The following is a 14,189-nucleotide window of genomic DNA, read 5'->3' as shown; positions in this document are numbered from 1 at the left end:
AGAGTTCTTTACATTTTATTGGCCGAATAGTACCGTTCACCATTAGAAATAATTATTTATTATCTTTACTTTTATTCTAAGTTGCACATTCAGTACAAAGACCATGAGCAAAAAATACTTGTCATTAAAATGTATGTTCCTTGAACGTCTTCGAGGCTATCTCGTAAAAATGATTCCTAGCACATCAATCAATACTAGTAATAATAGAACAGTTCACAAACAGGGCAGCAATGTATTGCTAACCTTTCCGCTTCTGTCTCAATATCAGATTCTATGCACACTGCTGCTGCAAAATAATAAAAGTATAACCTATCCAGCGCGAAAAATGGTAGCGTGACGAGAAAAAAAGAGAGAAATTTACAACTAGAACGCAATCGTGCTAACATGAAAGACATCCTGATCTAAATTTACAAACGGTTTCAGCAGGTAAAGAGAAGGGACGTATACGTTACCTCTTATATTTTATAGGTCCTTTGGGTTTTTTCTTTCTTTCTTTTTTTGTCCTTCACCGCAGACACACCCACACACAACAGAAAGAGATACAGATCACAGTAGTAGTGTGGTCTTTGTTCACTCACGGTGGAAGATGGAAGAGCTTAGCGTAGTGTAGAGATGAGCATGAAGAAGGGCATGCCACCTCACGCATATACATGTACACGTATGTACCAGACCAACATGATGCAAAACGTGAACCACTGTGGCGAATAGGGCCGCCGGATAATTAACCACCCCGAAGCTGGCGGAAAAAACCTCAGGACCCGGGCGGAGGCACAACCCTGAGGAAAAACCGGTTAGAATAACCCCATAAGATAAATGAACAAAACGTAGCCTGCAGGACCTATCCCGAAGTGAGAATATAGGGGAGGGCGGGTGGGAAACTACAACGGAAAGAGAAAGGACCTGGCTTTGCCTATGTACACACTCATACTCTAAGGGCACGTTCGCCAAATTGTCACTCTTTGACTTTTCCAGGAGATTCGTTTTTCTGAAGAGGTGGCCTTATTGGCCTCTTCAGAAAAACAAACTCCTCGAAACTCCACAACCTCATCCGATGGGAGGGGTGGATTAGTTCCGAAGAGTTTGATATGGCTACGTCACGTAGTACGCGGAGATGGTCGATCTTATCGGACGTCACCATCGCCAAGACAATTCGACTGAAAAACTCTAAAATGACAGAAACCGTTCTAATGGGACACTTTAACTAATCTCTTTTATAAATTTGTTCGAACAATTGATGAAGGCAATTCGAACGCCCCCTAAATCTAGCTGTGCAGCATGACATTATATTACACATGATAAGGGTCCTGATATTTCAGTGGAGGCGGCGCACCCTGTCTGGACTGTTACACTTCAAAAAGGCAAAACACTGACGTGTGCAAGATGATTGTATTGAAAAACACAGGCCTCACAATAACATGCTGGCTGGTGACTGGCTGTTCCCATGACATCAGCCATGTGACATATACATAGCAGTAGTATGCATCTGCAGTATGCATAGTATAGCCCAGTGAAATTATGTAATCAACTGGGGGGGGGGGGGTTGTTATAGATTTGTATAGGTCCCTTATCCAGAATGATAACATGAAAACATAAAGTAGTGGATCAGAGCCATAAGAGGTCGTCCGTGATTAAAAAATTAAAAAATCCGTCCTCATACAAAAGGGGTTGGGCGATCAGGAGTGCTGGCGGAATATAATTTTTTTATTTTTCCGAGTCCAATTTTCATAAACTTTTTTACTTCCGTAACTTTCATACAGTTGTTGCACTGGCTTTGCAGGGTACTGACTGAATTCGTAGTGTCGCAAACACCAGTATGATGAACATGTAGTTGTAGGACGTGCATGGCCACTGGTAGACCTACTAAAACAAAAACAAACAAAAACCAGAAACAAAACAAACTAGTACAGTAGCTATACCTGACACAGGTGCAGTCAGTGACCCTGGGGTAGGGTCCAGCGGCTAATGCTCCGAAAATGTTTGTATAATGCTAATCATAATGCTCCACAAACTACCTGATAATGCTGATTATAATGCTCCAACAAGGGCTATAATGCTCTTGGTTTGGAACAAAAATGGAAGAAAAGCTGCACATTGTCAAACTTCCAGGAAAGGTTGGATATAGTCAATCTGCCTCTGAAGCTGCTGCAATATCTCTCACGAGCTCCACCATTTCTTAGCACTATAAGACATGATCGCGTCTCCATTGGCTGCTCTTCATTGCAACTTTGATGCAGGGCTGTGGCTGAACAGTGGGTGTATCAAATCATTTCCCTTGCTTATCCATGAAGTGGGATGTGAGACCATTATTGCTGGTGATCAATTGGATGCTGGAAGCTTATCATGGGAAGTGATATTCTCGCCTGCAGACAAGCTGTCACTGCTTCCACTCTGTGAAAAATGTCTTCATCTGAAACAGCTTACGTGAGGCAAGTTCCTGAGAGACGATCTCAGATCGAGATCCCTCCCATTTGCGGAAATCCTGAACACACGTGGTGAGAAGATATTTTGCCGCTCTACACCCTCTGCTTGCGCTGTCTTTTTCTCCTGAGGTTGCGTGGAGACAAAATTAATGGTTGGCCACAATACTCCTCTTTTCTGATAGCACTTGACTAGGCCTTGCATTACAATCGTCCACGACGAACTATACGTGCTTCACCAGGAAAGTAAAACATGCGCTGCTGAACACTCAAATCGACTTGGTGCTGCGTCCATGAGAAATTCTAGTTCTTTTCGAGCCTGCTGAGCTGGACTCGGCAAAGGCAGCTATTAATTTTGGAGTAAGCTCTATCCGCTTATAGCCGCTCCTTCATGCAGGTCCAAATTTTTATCAATGGATTAGTGTTTACTTCAGTATCGCTAGACATGCTATGGCCAGAGCCTATGGCATAACACTTTTTATTAACAGGAAACTCCTCTTCCTCTGTTTCAGTTTGATATTCACTTCGCGTAGATCTACGTAGTCTCCTCCATCATCCATGGCTCTCCATGATTTCTAACAAAATTCCTCGTAAATCATCGTTATGGATTTTGTGCACTTCGAAGCATAAACAGCCTCAATTGCAACGTTGGGCATGCTACATCACATGTACATTTACCTGACATTGCTACATAAAGACTTTATGTAGCAATGACATACTGCATGTAGTCAGGTAAATGTAGCGCTAAAGGTGTTACGTGTGACGGTGTCTACACTCACAAAGTCATGTGCCGGTACAATATAATGGCGTTGCATGCACCTCATGCAGTCATGGCTTTAGCCGATTGTTGCCAAAAACCATGAGATTTCCCGACATTATCCACTATAAAACTCTTTATGCCACTCAAACCTCACATAATGCTCGTCTTGTTCCTTCCTAATGCTCCATAATGTTCTAAAGGTCGGATAGGCTTATAATGCCGAATATAGTGCCGGCATTATCCGCTGGACCCTACCCTGGGGTCAGGATTTCTTTTTTTCTAGCTGGGCATTGGGAAAAATCAAAATATTAATGGGAAAAATTGGGTGGGTGGTTTAGAGACAATTTTGCACGAGGGCGGATTTTTTAATTTTTCGATAATTACGGACGAGACTCCTAAATCCATAATAGCAGTGACCAGTTAGTACTACTCAATGTACAGAGATTACTGCTCCACTCCATCAATTTTGAATTCTTTCTTGCAAAATAATTGAATGCTCTCTTTCAGATATGTGAAATTGTCTTGTTGTACTACACATCACAGGATTTTTGTGTTTTCTGGGTAGAAATGCTTCAATTGGGTGTACACAGAGCATAATAATCCATAGTGTGTGTGTGTGTGTGTATGCGTGTGCATGTGCATGTGCATGTGTGTGTTTGTGTGTGCATGTGTGTGTGTGTATGTGTGTGTGTGTGTTTGTGGATGATGTTATTTTTGCGTGTCTGTCTAGTCGGCAGATCGCTATTTGAGTCAGTTTGCAGACATTCTGACTCAACTGCAAACGATTTCCACACAACAGCAGGCAATCATCACCCGAGTGACAGCTGTGGAAGAGAAAGTGAACGGCATGGATGCATTGAGTGAGAGAGTTTCCACCATCGTCACTTCCCTCAACTCCACCATGGATTCGCGCTTAGCTGCAGTGACCACGATGAAGAGAAAAGTTTGAGAACACTTGCACTATCCTGCATGTACATGTACGTAAACATGTACATGTACGTAAACATGTCCATGTACGTAAACGAAAATAACTATGATGCACGGACAGTCTTTTAACACTCTGAGTCATACATGTACAGCTCTTATCACCCACACACTAACACGTTCACACCTACTGCACTTACTTACATACACTGCACACTAGCTAGTACTTTGTACATTACAATTCTCCCGTTTTACTCACATTACACCAAATAGCTAGTTCTTCCATTGGTCTTGTCCTAAGTGTCTTCCTCGTATCTTCCTCAACACCTGTTACTTCTCAGAACTCTTATCTTCTTATCGCTGGCTATAAAACCTTTTCCTTACTCTATTATTGTGTCAGTTCAGTAGTTGTTGTTCTTCAGTTGTTATTCAGTTGTTGTTCAGTAGTTGTTGTTCTTCAGTTGTTCTTCAGTTGTTATTCAGTTGTTGTTCAGTAGTTGTTGTTCTTCAGTTGTTCTTCAGTTGTTCTTCAGTTGTTGTTCAGTAGTTGTTGTTCTTCAGTTGTTCTTCAGTTGTTCTTCAGTTGTTGTTCAGTAGTTGTTGTTCTTCAGTTGTTATTCAGTTGTGATTCAGTTTCGTCAGTAGTTGTTGTTGTTCAGTTCAGTTCCGCCTGGCAGATTGAGCCGGAGCAGTTGTATAATTATATAACTTCAGTATAATTATATAACTTCAGGCAGATTGAGCCGAAGAACATAATATTAGTCTTCTTGTGTGTGTGTCTTCTGATACCACTCGGTGACCTATTACACACTGACAAAAAACCAGCTGACGCAATCCTGGTGCCGTAACTATGGTGAAAATGCTGGCAAAAATACATTTTTCGTTTCATTCGCTACGCTCAGCCAACGAAAAATAACACTATTGCCTCAACAACTGAATTTAATTTTTACGAGATAGCCTCAAAGACGTTCAAGGAACATTCTGTACATTTAAATGCCCCTCCAGGATCAAGAGTACATACCACCCCCCCCCCCCCCCCCCCCCAGAGTGTGCAGCGCCTGAACCAGCTCTGCTTAGGGTCTTGGTCGAGCGTAATCGGATCTTTGCGTTATAATACCGTACACATCTGAGGGGAATCCGGGGAGTCGCGGGTACTCTCAGATCAAAAACAATGGTGCCCTGCCTCGAGACCGGCCTTGCGCTGGTGTGGAGTGTACGCATGACATCAGAAGATCCGATTCCGCTCGACCAAGACTATACAGAGCTGGATCGGCGTTGCACACTCTGGGAGGTACTCTTGTTATGATGTTGAATGGAAGAATAATATATTAAAGTAAGAATAGACTGATTTGTATAGGGCTGAATTGGCGCAATTGCGCTCATTCTGCAAGTGCCTGTGTCTACCTGTGTGTGTGTGTGTGTGTGTGTGTGTGTGTGTGTGTGTGTGTGTGTGTGTGTGTGTGTGTGTGTGTGTGTGTGTGTGTGTGTGTGTGTGTGTGTGTGTGTGTGTGTGTGTGTGTGTGTGTGTGTGTGTGTGTGTGTGTGTGTGTGTGTGTGTGTGTGTGTGTGTGTGTGTGTGTGTGTGTGTGTGTGTGTGTGTGTGTGTGTGTGTGTGTGTGTGTGTGTGTGTGTGTGTGTGTGTGTGTGTGTGTGTGTGTGTGTGTGTGTGTGTGTGTGTGTGTGTGTGTGTGTGTGTGTGTGTGTGTGTGTGTGTGTGTGTGTGTGTGTGTGTGTGTGTGTGTGTGTGTGTGTGTGTGTGTGTGTGTGTGTGTGTGTGTGTGTGTGTGTGTGTGTGTGTGTGTGTGTGTGTGTGTGTGTGTGTGTGTGTGTGTGTGTGTGTGTGTGTGTGTGTGTGTGTGTGTGTGTGTGTGTGTGTGTGTGTGTGTGTGTGTGTGTGTGTGTGTGTGTGTGTGTGTGTGTGTGTGTGTGTGTGTGTGTGTGTGTGTGTGTGTGTGTGTGTGTGTGTGTGTGTGTGTGTGTGTGTGTGTGTGTGTGTGTGTGTGTGTGTGTGTGTGTGTGTGTGTGTGTGTGTGTGTGTGTGTGTGTGTGTGTGTGTGTGTGTGTGTGTGTGTGTGTGTGTGTGTGTGTGTGTGTGTGTGTGTGTGTGTGTGTGTGTGTGTGTGTGTGTGTGTGTGTGTGTGTGTGTGTGTGTGTGTGTGTGTGTGTGTGTGTGTGTGTGTGTGTGTGTGTGTGTGTGTGTGTGTGTGTGTGTGTGTGTGTGTGTGTGTGTGTGTGTGTGTGTGTGTGTGTGTGTGTGTGTGTGTGTGTGTGTGTGTGTGTGTGTGTGTGTGTGTGTGTGTGTGTGTGTGTGTGTGTGTGTGTGTGTGTGTGTGTGTGTGTGTGTGTGTGTGTGTGTGTGTGTGTGTGTGTGTGTGTGTGTGTGTGTGTGTGTGTGTGTGTGTGTGTGTGTGTGTGTGTGTGTGTGTGTGTGTGTGTGTGTGTGTGTGTGTGTGTGTGTGTGTGTGTGTGTGTGTGTGTGTGTGTGTGTGTGTGTGTGTGTGTGTGTGTGTGTGTGTGTGTGTGTGTGTGTGTGTGTGTGTGTGTGTGTGTGTGTGTGTGTGTGTGTGTGTGTGTGTGTGTGTGTGTGTGTGTGTGTGTGTGTGTGTGTGTGTGTGTGTGTGTGTGTGTGTGTGTGTGTGTGTGTGTGTGTGTGTGTGTGTGTGTGTGTGTGTGTGTGTGTGTGTGTGTGTGTGTGTGTGTGTGTGTGTGTGTGTGTGTGTGTGTGTGTGTGTGTGTGTGTGTGTGTGTGTGTGTGTGTGTGTGTGTGTGTGTGTGTGTGTGTGTGTGTGTGTGTGTGTGTGTGTGTGTGTGTGTGTGTGTGTGTGTGTGTGTGTGTGTGTGTGTGTGTGTGTGTGTGTGTGTGTGTGTGTGTGTGTGTGTGTGTGTGTGTGTGTGTGTGTGTGTGTGTGTGTGTGTGTGTGTGTGTGTGTGTGTGTGTGTGTGTGTGTGTGTGTGTGTGTGTGTGTGTGTGTGTGTGTGTGTGTGTGTGTGTGTGTGTGTGTGTGTGTGTGTGTGTGTGTGTGTGTGTGTGTGTGTGTGTGTGTGTGTGTGTGTGTGTGTGTGTGTGTGTGTGTGTGTGTGTGTGTGTGTGTGTGTGTGTGTGTGTGTGTGTGTGTGTGTGTGTGTGTGTGTGTGTGTGTGTGTGTGTGTGTGTGTGTGTGTGTGTGTGTGTGTGTGTGTGTGTGTGTGTGTGTGTGTGTGTGTGTGTGTGTGTGTGTGTGTGTGTGTGTGTGTGTGTGTGTGTGTGTGTGTGTGTGTGTGTGTGTGTGTGTGTGTGTGTGTGTGTGTGTGTGTGTGTGTGTGTGTGTGTGTGTGTGTGTGTGTGTGTGTGTGTGTGTGTGTGTGTGTGTGTGTGTGTGTGTGTGTGTGTGTGTGTGTGTGTGTGTGTGTGTGTGTGTGTGTGTGTGTGTGTGTGTGTGTGTGTGTGTGTGTGTGTGTGTGTGTGTGTGTGTGTGTGTGTGTGTGTGTGTGTGTGTGTGTGTGTGTGTGTGTGTGTGTGTGTGTGTGTGTGTGTGTGTGTGTGTGTGTGTGTGTGTGTGTGTGTGTGTGTGTGTGTGTGTGTGTGTGTGTGTGTGTGTGTGTGTGTGTGTGTGTGTGTGTGTGTGTGTGTGTGGTCAATTCTTCAGCCTTGTAAGCTGTTGAATGGTGCAATCCCAGCACAAGCTGCTATGGCTTCTGCTGTAGCATCGCTATCATCGCCTCCGGCGATGGGCGTCCAATGGTGTGTGTGTGTGTGTGTGTGTGTGTGTGTGTGTGTGTGTGGTGCAATCCCAGCACAAGTTGCTATGTCTAACATAGCTGTTCACTATCATCGCTTCCGCGATGGGCAGGTCTGAGGTGTGTGTGTGTGTGTGTGTGTGTGTGTGTGTGTGTGTGTGTGTGTGTGTGTGTGTGTTGCTATGGCTTCTGCTGTAGCATCGCTATCATCGCCTCCGGCGATGGGCGTCCAATGGTCCAATGGTGTGTGTGTGTGTGTGTGTGTGTGTGTGTGTGTGTGTGTGCGTGTGTGTGTGTGTGTGTGTGTGTGTGTGTGTGTGTGTGTGCTGTATGGTGTAGACCAGGCTGAATAGTGACGGTCAATTCTTCAGCAAGCTGTTGAATGGTGCAATCCCAGCACAAGTTGGTATGGCTTCTGCTGTAGCATTGCTATCATCGCCTCCGGCGATGGGCGTCAAAGGTCAAAGGTGTGTGCATGATGGTGTAGTTCTTCATCACTCCTTGCCTCGGTGTTGCATACGTCGGCTATGCCGCGGCAACGTTTGGCGTTACAAACCTCTTTATCACTCTGCTACTGCTGCGTGTGATGAAACAGGTCAATAGTTCAGCTGTGTTAGTTGACAAAAATGACAAAAGTGCTAACAAGGTCAGGTGATAACGCCACGCGCTCATGGCTAGGCTGGGACAGCAACATGGAGCACGTGTGAAAAGAGGGGCGCAAAAAACAGCAGTCAGTCTAACACCAGAAAAGTTTGTTGTTGCATGTACCTGTGTACATGTGCCACAAAAACAAAGATACTGCGGCTGACTGTACTTGTACCATAGTGACGTGACGGGGAACGAACGACGAAGCGAACTGGCCAACGCGGCAGACGCAGACTGAGGGGCGTGAGGGCCAGAGAGACTCCTGGGGCTGAGCTGAGGCAATCACTGTCCTGCCAGCACGTCGCACACAGCTACAGCCACACCACGCCACCATACCCGTTGAACACGTACGCTGATGTTGCCTGCAAATTCATATCGAATGCTACATCAGTTGAAAGAGCATGAATAGCTGCAAAATCTCTGAATATGTTTTCTCGATCTGACCTGCCGTTCAAGAGTTATGGCCGAGAATATATGCCCCTGCAAGGAAAGATTTTTTTGTTGCACGCTGTCATTTTTTGGCAGCACGGTATTTGAATCTTTCTCGGGGCCTTCTATTCGGTACTCTTTGTAGTTGTACTTCTGTACTGTTGAGCTATCCGAATTCAAATAAACATTTAAAAAAACCTGAGCAGATCGTGTGCAACTTGTCGTATCATGGAAAACGCGAAAGTGTGCAGAATTGTGCTCCAAGTCCAATGTATAGCCATGTATTGGGCTGCACGGCGGCGGGCGAAGCCCAAGCCCGCCGCTGGCAGCAGGACCTTTGCCAGCACCCTCGTGTCGTGACGTTGCACATAAATGTATGTGGCTTGATTTAGTTGCCGTTGATTTAGTGAATTTGGCAAGTTAATTTGAGTTTGTTTGTTTGAAGTTTTATTTTACGAGTGTCGTGTCAAGAAGTCAGGTAGGATTCAGTACTAGGCAGTAGTGGAACGTGAGTGGTAGTCTTTGCCGATTTTTGAGGGTATCCTGGATTTAGTGTGAAGCGCTGTGGAAATGGCTTGCTGTGGAGGTCCCAGCACTGGATGTTGTATCAAAGGTACGACCTTGTAGCACGCCGTAAACCTAAAAAAATTCAAAAATTGACTTGCGTCTGTGGGAGTCTGCGAGAGAACGCCCACTCGTGCCGTTGTGAGAGATTCCAGAGCCACGTTGAGGGACCCTATCCCACCACGTACCACCCATGGCTGCTTCTGGACTTTTTTTAGGTTTGGATCCCGCGCACGGACAGAATGAGCAAAAATGTGAAAAAATTGTAAATGCATTCTTGGCTCCTTGGAGGCTCGCACACCATGGCACTATGCCGGAATTTTGAGTTTTACCGGCCTAGAAAGCCTGTCAGTGAGGCGCAAGAACTTTTAAATCATTACCAGAGGGCCAGCATAGTGGCAGGAGTGTGTGGTGAAAATTGCACTCAAATCCATTGAGAGACACCAAAGTTACGGTTAATTGAATGCCATATGAAATTTATGGGTAGGCTGCTACCTTCTAAGTCAGCATTTTCCGCGCAAAACAGCCACTTGACACACGGAGAGGCCCATTGGGCATTCACTCTAGTCAGGGCTATGCTGCGTCCGATGCTGCTAAATTTTGTTCTAGCATTTGATGTTAAAAGGAACTATCCTGCTTGTCTCGTAATTTCACTATCGCTTTACGGCGCATTTGAAGTTGAGAAGAAGAAGTAGCGACGACCCGGCCATTAATTTATGGAATCCAATACATCACACCACCACATTGCGCTCTTGGCTGATCAAAACTCTGCACTCACTTCACCATCACCACAGGAAGGCCAATTCCGGTATAGATTTAGAAAAGCGATCCTGTCAGCTTTTCTATTATTGTGTTCACATGGCAAGAAAAACGACACCGCTATGCTACGTAAGTTTCTACGTAAGGTGCTCGGTATTTCACTTAGGCTACGTAAGTCTCTACGTAAGGTGCTCGGTATTATATCTACCAACGGGTGGTAGCCGCGTGCTGTGCACGTGCACGGCAGACATTGTGTTGCATGCTGTGCAGTCCGTTTTCGGATGTGCATGCGCGAGGAACTTCCTTCTTTGGAACTGCTTCTTGCATGAGCTGTTTCGGATATTTCGTGTCCTGGCTTATTTCGCTTCGGCTCTGCTGAGACCTCTTTTCACGGAATATTACTCAATGACAGGTGAGTTGACCAGTTCCCTTTGATTCATTTGCTTGTGTTCACTCTTTCATTTACGAAAAGTGTGCTGATTTTGGGCGGAATGCAATAAATATTGGAAAAGCTGACAGGATCTCTTTTCTAAATTTAGCTTTTCCGCTGCCGAGGCCTCCTTTTACTGAATACTCGATGACAGGTGATCTCTGAGTTGACCGGTTTCCTTCGATTCATTTTCTTATGCTCACCCTTTCATTTACGGAAACGTGTGCTGATTTTATTCGGATTTAGATCCATTTGTATCTCTTTGCCCTTGTCTACAGTGTACGAAGAACGCGAGTTCACCTTCTTGACGGTAAGGCTTTTGTCGAAATACTCATATTCATTGTACATTGGTACGTTACAAGTAAGGCACTGGTCAGTGACATACTATCGTTGGCAGTTCCCAATCTGGAGGGAAAGGTTCAAGGACCCATTGACCGAGTTTGCAAAATAAATTCGCATATCAGGGAAAATCTCCATTGTGGAGAGGTTAAGTAAACTTGTTTGCTTCATACGAAACAAGTCAAAGGGTGCAGTCTCGTCTCGTGAAGATCTCGTACTTGTATGATTGGGTTTGTTTACTCAAGTCTGGGCTTTTGATTTATTATTTGTGAGTACCGCCGGGATTGCACTGCCCCAAATAAAGTTTCGTGCCGCCAAAGCAAGAATTACGATCTGCAATCTGTTTGTAGTACCTGCAAGAATGTGCTGTACATGTATCGTACTTTTTTTCGTTGCTGTTTCCGTTGCCGTCATGTTGCTAAAGAAACGTTCAGTAGAGAGGTTCTGCAAAACGAAAATTCGAACGAAGTTTCGCGACAGTCCTTGCGAAAATGTGTACGAATTTTTGCACGAACTTTGTGTTCTGCACATTTTCGTAGTTTGCGCGGGCCAAGTGCACGTACGCCATGACCCGATCTCACGAAATGTCCTACGACAGTTCATTTCGCGTTCCCTGCAAGTTTCGCGTCCAAAGTTGCGAAAGTTCGTGCGAAGTTTTGCACTTCATGACAACAAGAGTACATGAAAACCAGAGTGTGCAGCTCGGATGGGTTGCTGTCACGGCGAAATTCCGTGATTACATCATTTTAGTGATGTAGTGCGTACAAGCAGGATTCAAGCAGGTCTCTTTCTGCACAACTGCAGCTCAGTTGTACGCACTACGCCACTTCCCGCCTCAGATCTGGGCCAAATATGATGTAATCACGGAATTTCGCCGTGACAGACACCCATAGCAGAAAAGGCCCCAAGCTGCACACTCTGGTTTTCATGTACTCTTGATGACAATGAACGAACGTTTGTACGCATTTTCGTTTTGCAGAACCTCTCTAGTGACTCATTTGTTTCATACGAGACAAGTCAATGAGTTGGTGTGGCTTAGAATCTTTCGCTGTAGAAGAAATCTATTTGTATGTCTATTGGAGAAATAATTGTATTCACTGGTTATAAAATAGGTTAAGACAAACTCACAGAATAAATACCATTGGTAGCTTGGTGTTCGTCCTAAAGAGGATATCATTCATACTCACCAAAATATGTGTAAGATTTTATTATTATGGAGTGCCTTGTTTATCTCTCAGTACCTCCAACCATAGCCTTGCCCCTTTTATCCTCAGGATCAGTGTAGTTGTTGGAACGAGGTGTCGGACTGAGCAATGTATTTGTTTACATTTTTATACATGTTTATTGTTTCTCCTTTGCTGTGTTGTTTTAGAAAATCGTGGACTACCAGTTTGAAGTCTTTGAACGACATTGTACTTCCAAAAGTTGTATCGACATCAACAGGATTACGATTTCAGTGCAATATGATGCAGGATGACCTTATCACGATAACCCATGATTATAAACCATTATAAACACAGAATCAACAAAAACATCTGCGACACGCACCTGGTTACATTTCTCAAATAAATCTGATCGAGGGTGGGGAAATCTGAAATATCTGAAAGGCAAGACAATTTTATGACAGAGTCATGAAATTCTGCTACAGCAACATGCACAGATTGACCTCCGTATAAAAAAAGTATCACCACGGTCCACCACTACTCACATGTATCCCTGCAGAAGAACATGCTAGTGCCATTTTCTGCAAGACAAGGCTTGCACATCATTGCGTATGATACGGTGTAATTGATATGATGTGAAGGCCATCATTTACATATTGATATAGGGCATTCCATTGATTGGTGACAGAAAAAACAAAAGAAATTATAGCAATAAAAACTGCTTTATGGCAGTTTTCTAAAAAAAGTTATTGTGTTCTCGTCCATGGACCCCGTCTAAAAAGTAAGAAATTAACGAAATGTGATAGCCGAAAATTAAAATTTCACACAAAACCTCACAATAATCACATACAGAATGAAAGGCTACATGCAGAAGTAGAATAGTAGTAGTAGAATTTATTATTTTGATAGGGAAGGCCCTACAGACGTTGCCGTCTTGTTACAGGGAACCCTAAGTGCTCTTTACAGAGCGAAACAAAAACGGATAGATGCTCAACCTGACGACACGAGACAGGCAGAGAATTCCACCTATCAGCGCCAAGGAAAGAAGACCTGTAAAAAGGCCCTAGGCCTGTGGGACAGCCCTATTCAAAATTTAATAATAATAATAATAATAATAATAAGACCTTTTCCCCTCGTGATCCTCTTTCCTATGCATGCATGACATGCATGTTGCCAATTGTTGTGCAGTACAAGTTTAGTGTTGAAAGCAGCATTTCAAGTGTTGTGATTATTGTGAGGTTTTGTGTGAAATTTTAATTTTCGGCTATCACATTTCGTTAATTTCTTACTTTTTAGACGGGGTCCATGGACGAGAACACAATAACTTTTTTTAGAAAACTGCCATAAAGCAGTTTTTATTGCTATAATTGATATTGACAATGACCCTCCGCAGTATCTTTCTTTTTGTGGCACATGCAATAACTAACTTTCTGGTGTTAGACTGACTGCTGTTTTTTGCGCCCCCCCCTTTTCACACATGCTACATGTTCCTGTCCCAGCCATGAGCGCGTGTCGTTATCACCTGACCTTGTTATCACTTTTGTCATTTTTGTCACTTAGGGTATGCCACGTTTCCATGCAGATATGAGCGCAATTGCGCCAATTTTGCCCTATAAAAATCAGTCTATTCTTATTTTTCTTTCATTCAACATTATTATGCCTCCACTGATGAGCTCAGGAGGAGCGAAACAGCTGTCTGGAGGGTCATTGTCAATTTCAATCTATCTACCGGAATTGTCCTCGCTGTGGTGATGGTGATGTGAGTGCAGAGTTTGGATCGGCCAAGAGCGCAATGCGGTGGTGTGGTGTATTGGATTCCATAAATTAATGGCCGGTCGTCGCTACTTCTTCTTCTCAATTAACTTGACCTTGAGTCCGTGGGGAATGCCCTATTAAAATATGAATAAATAATAATAAAGAATTTGCTCCCCACACCGGAGCTCGCGCTATTCCGCCGACTTTACTTGACACATGACTGACTCACGACTGCCATCCAGAGCCCACGAGAAGTCCATCGAACCTTAGACTCCGCAAACCTCCAA

This window comes from Sycon ciliatum, chromosome 3 (assembly GCF_964019385.1).
Source record: "Sycon ciliatum chromosome 3, ocSycCili1.1, whole genome shotgun sequence".
Lineage (NCBI taxonomy): Eukaryota > Metazoa > Porifera > Calcarea > Leucosolenida > Sycettidae > Sycon > Sycon ciliatum.
Note: the sequence above shows the minus strand (reverse complement) of the source record.